Here is a 5,473-nt window from a genome sequence, read left to right as displayed (position 1 = left end):
GCCAAGGGTGATCCAACTCCTTCCTAAATTTCATGGGCTTGAGTAAGAAAATTCATACTTACACTTGAAAGATTTTGATGAGATCATAACCACTTTATACTTTCCTAATGTGTCTGATGACACAGTCAGGCTAAAGCTCTTTCCCTTTTCTTTGAAAGAGAAAACTAAGATGTGATTGTATTTACTACGTCCTCGATCTATTGGCACATGGAATGACATGATAAGAGAGATCATAAAGAAATTTTTTCCACATCATAAACAAACACCCTTAGCAAGTCAATCATGAACTTCACCTAAAAGGAGAATGAAACATTCTACCAATGTTGGGAACGGTTCAAGGATCTTCTCAGTTCATGCCCACAACATGGATTTGAAACATGGCGCATTACACACTTCTTTTATGATGGTCTGACATCTTCTATGCACCAATTGGTCGAGACAATGTGCAATGGGGAATTCATGAATAAAAATGTCGATAATGTGTGGGACTACTTTGATAGATTTGCTAAAAATGCACAATCATGGGACACATACCCAAAACCAAGCACCATGTGTAGGCCGACTCAATCCAAGGAGAGGGGTGGACTATATCTCCTGAAAGAGGATGATGATATCAATGATAAAATGGTTTATCTCACCAGGAAACTCGAGCCCATGGAATTAAAGAAGGATAAGGATAAGGAAATTATTTGCGGTATTTGTGGTTGCAACATTCACACTACTGAAAATTGCCCAACTATATCTGCCTTTCAAGAGGTACATAATGAGCAATCTAATGCCGTAAGCAATTACCAAAGACTTTTCAATGGGCCCACTTCTACTACATATAATCTTGGTGGGAGAAATTGTCACGCCCCAAACCCGGGGACAGACACCTTCCGTGATGCCCCGAATTCGGTACTCGACTTCCATACACCAAGTCCCAAGTTCGGCGCACCATAAGGAAGATTTTTAACTGATTTTTTTTTTATACATAGTAATACCTGAGCATGAAGATCCATGATCAAACTACCAAGCAACACTCTCCATCATAAGCATGGAAAATAGTATCGAATGGACCAGGTGTTACAGAAATCATCCAAACTTCAGTTAGAGGAATGGACAAATTGCTACTCCTCAAGGTTTCTTCAATCAACATCCAAATCAAGGGAAACCTTAAGAAAAACTGATTCAAAATTTCACATAAGAGCTTACTCAAACAATATCAGAACTTACAAAATTTATGCAAAAGATGGATTCACGTATGATGGTTATAGAAAAGGGGATGCTTCCTACTCAACCTCTCCCTAATCTTAAACCGTAATATGAGATAAGTGATCCAAGCTCTTCAAATCAGATGGAGCAAGCTAAATCTATCACCACTCTTAGGATGGGAAGACCATTGACAAAACCATTCTGGTTAGGGCTGAAAAGACTAAGGAACCGGAAGAGGACAAAGATGATGGATCTAGCCGTGCTCCATGAGAATTAGAACTAGAACCTCAAGGGAAGTCAGTTGCTCCATTTCCTCAATGGTTGGTTGCACCAAAACCTCTCTCTAACTCTCAGGATATTCTAGAGGTCTTGAAATAAATGAAGGTCAATATTCCTTTACTTGATGCCGTAAAATAAATACCTTCATATGCCAAATTCCTCAAAGACTTGTATATGACCAAAAAACAACAAAACATTCAAAAGAAAATCTTTTTAACTGAAAAAGTGAGTGCCATCCTAAAGCAAGATGTGTCATAGAAATTCAAAGATCCCAGTAGCCCAACCATACCTTGTGTAATCAGGAACTACCGAATTAAGCACACACTTCTTGACTTAGGAGCGAGTGTATATTTAATTCCCTACTCAGTTTAGAAATAACTAGATTTGGGTGAATTCAAACCCACCCTAACCACACTACAACTTGCTGATCACTCCGTTCATGTATTGAGAGGGATAATTGAGGATGTGTTGGTCTAGGTTGACAAATTCTACTACCCCATAGATTTTATCATCCTGAATACTGAACCCATCAGTAACATGAGCACATAGATTCCCTTCATTCTTGGTCGCCCATTCCTTGCCACTTTAAACGTAATCATCAATTGCAGGAATAGTGTCATGAGCATGTCTTTTGAGAATATGACATTGGAGTTAAACATATTTTTCAACTCAAGCAGAAGGTTAGAGGATGATGACAATTTTCACAACATTAACATGATCGATTCTTACGTGGAAGATAGAACGCCTCTGACCTTATCCTCTGATGCTCTAGAGATGTGCCTGGCCCACTCCCATGATTTTGATAATGACATGATTAGGGAGACATGTGTCATGCTTGATGTTGTGCCGGTACTTGAAGTTAACCAGTGGAGGCCACAATTTGAAGAGTTGCCCCAAATTGATGAAGTGCCTCTACCGTCTAACCTCTAGCCACTAAAGATTAATGTAAACCATTGCCCTCTGATTTGAAATATGTTTATTTAGGTTAAGATGAGACATTTGGTGGTGATTTCTTCCCACCTTGAGAAAGAACAAGAGAGTATGCTCATATCTACTCTCATTGAACATAAGGGAGCCCTTGGATGAACGATTGCAGACCTCAAGGGAATTGACCCTTTGATTTGTACTCACCGCATTTATCTCGAGGATAATGCGAAATCCTCTCGGCAATCACAACATAGAATAAACCCAAACATGAAGGAGGTGGTTAAAGCCAAGATTCTTAAACTATTGGATGTGGGTATCATATACACTATATCCGATAGTCAATGGGTGAGTCCAACTCAGGTGGTTCCTAAGAAGTCTGGAATCACCATCGTAGCCAATGCCGATAATGAAATCGTGCTAACTAGAGTTACTATTGATTGGAGAATGTGCATTGACTATAGGAAGTTGAATACCATCACAAGGAATGACCACTTTCCATTGTCCTTCATTGATCAAATTTTGGAAAGGCTAGCTGGTTAGTCATATTACTATTTCCTTGACAGGTATTCAGGCTACAATCACATAGAGATAGCCCCTGAAGATCAGGAAAAGACCACATTTATATGTCCCTATGGCACCTTTACTTATCGAAGGATGCCATTCAGACTATATAATGCTCCCCTTACGTTTCATCAATGTATGATGAGTATTTTTTTTGACATGGCGGGGCAATATCTAGTGGTCTTCATGGACGATTTCTCTGTCTTTGGTCCATCTCGATTGCTTAGAAAGTCTTAAACGTGTGCTGAGAAGATGTGAAGAAAAGAATCTGGTACTTAATTGGGAGAAGTGTCATTTCATGGTTCGTAAGGGAATTGTCCTTGGACATATCATCTTGTCCAAAGGAATCGAGGTAGATAAGGCAAAAATTGATCTTATCTCTAACCTACCTTCACCCAAGAACATATGAGACGTGCGATCCTTCTTAAGACACTGGTTTTTACAGAAGATTTATAAAGGACTTTAGTCTCCTTCTTTATGTAATCTACTTCAAAAGGATGCACCATATGAGTGGACTGAGCAATGTTAGAAAGTTTTTACTAAGCTTAAGGGCATGTTGACTACTACACTTATTATGCAGCCACCCAATTGGAGCCTTCCTTTTGAACTTATGTGCGATGCGTCTGACTATGCTCTTAGGACAGTTTTAGGCTAAAGAAAAGAAAAGAAGCCCTGTGTTATTCATTATGCAAGTAGAACTCTAAATCATGCCCAAGTGAACTACTTGACTATGGAAAAGGAACTCTTAGACGTAATGTTTGCTTTGGACAAATTTAGGTCTTACATGATCGGATCTAAGATCACCATTTACATAGATCATGCAGCACTCAATATCCTCTTTCTAAGAACGATGCTAAGACCCGCCTGATAAGATGGATCTTCGTCCTCCAAGAATTTGATTTAGAAATAAAAGATAAAAAAGGAATAGAGAACGTAGTGGCTAACAATATTTCTCACCTTGATCTCCCTAGATGACACATATTAATGACATGCTCCCTAACGAAAAATTGTTCAAAGTCTCCCATTCACCCTGGTTTGCTGATATTGCTAACTATCTTACCATAGGTTTCACACTGACACATTGGACTACGCAAGATAAGAAGAAAATTTTCACCGAGGTGCGTAAATTCTTCTAGGATGATTCGTATTTGTTTAAATATTACCCAAACCAAATCTTAAGGAGATGTGTGCCAGACAATGAACACCAAAGTGTCATCTCCTTTTGTCACTCACAAGCCTGTGGTGGGCACTTTTCTACTAAAAAGACCACGATCAAGATTCTGCAGTGTGAATTTTACTGGCCCACTATATTAAGGGAAACTTATGAGTTTTATAAGGCTTATGAGCATTGTTAGAAGTTGGGAGCATTGTCCCGTCGAAATATGATGCCCTTGAACCCCGTCCTTATCATAAAGGCATTTGACTATTGGGGCATCGATTTCATGGGACCATTCCCCCAATCCTTTGGAAATCTATATATTTTGCTCACCATAGACTATGTCACTAAATGGGTCAAATCGATTCCGTGCCAAAACAATAACCAATGAACTGTCATTAAATTCTTAAAAGAAAACATCCTTTCTCTATTCGGAATGCCTCGCGCCATCATTAGTGATGGGGGCTTACATTTTTGTAATAGACCATTAGAAAATTTAATGAAGAAATTTAGTATTTCTCATAAGGTGAGCACTCCATACCATCCACAAACAAGTGTGCAAGCTGAGATATCTAATAGGAAAATTAAATACATTTTGGAGAAAATGGTTAACTCTGATCGTAAAGATTGTCAATTCAATTGATCGATGACTTATGGGCTTACCATACTACATTTAAAACCCCTATTGGAATATCTCCCTTTTGACTTGTGTATGGGAAGGCTTGTCACTTTCCTGCGGCGTTGGAACATAGAGCGTACAAGGCGATAAAAAATCTGAACATCAATTTGGACAACGATGGCTCGCTACGCAAACTTCAGTTGAATGAACTCGAAAAAATTTAGAACGATGCATATGAGAAATCGAGAATTTACAAGGACAGGATAAAGGCGTAACGCATTCTACGAAAATCATTCACGTCAGGTTAGAAAGTCCTTTTGTATAATTCTCAGTTACATCTCTTTCTGGGTAAGCTTAGATCTCGTTAGACCAACCATTTTACTGTTATCAATGTTTATCTTCACGGGGCTGTCGAGATTCGGAATCCAGACAATGACAATAAGTTTAAAGTAAATGGACATCAATTAAAGCCATTTGTTGAGAAATTTGATTTAGAAGACATGTCCATACCTCTGACAGATCCTGTGTACCAGGATTGATCTCCTAGTCTGACGGAGGCCTAGGTATGTTTACTGCTTTCATAGGACTAGGGTAGTTTGGTTTTTGTCATTCTAGGATAGTCGGCTTGATGCTGTTAGGATAGTTTGCTTTCTAGTTATTCTAGGATAATTTGTTTTTCTGGTTTCACTCTTGTGCTAACCCACTTTCACACTGAGATCTCTTTGAAAAAGCCGTAC

General features: G+C 38.8%; 1 non-coding gene across 1 annotated transcript; it reads right to left on the bottom strand.

Moving 5' to 3' along the window:
• Positions 1-264: 264 nt before the first annotated feature.
• LOC131230111 (small nucleolar RNA R71) lies at positions 265-371 on the bottom strand. The gene has a single exon (XR_009163835.1). It is a non-coding gene; the product is annotated as a small nucleolar RNA R71 (small nucleolar RNA).
• Positions 372-5,473: the final 5,102 nt, after the last annotated feature.

Source organism: Magnolia sinica, chromosome 16, assembly GCF_029962835.1.
Source record: "Magnolia sinica isolate HGM2019 chromosome 16, MsV1, whole genome shotgun sequence".
NCBI lineage: Eukaryota > Viridiplantae > Streptophyta > Magnoliopsida > Magnoliales > Magnoliaceae > Magnolia > Magnolia sinica.
This window is presented reverse-complemented; position numbering and strand designations above follow the sequence as displayed.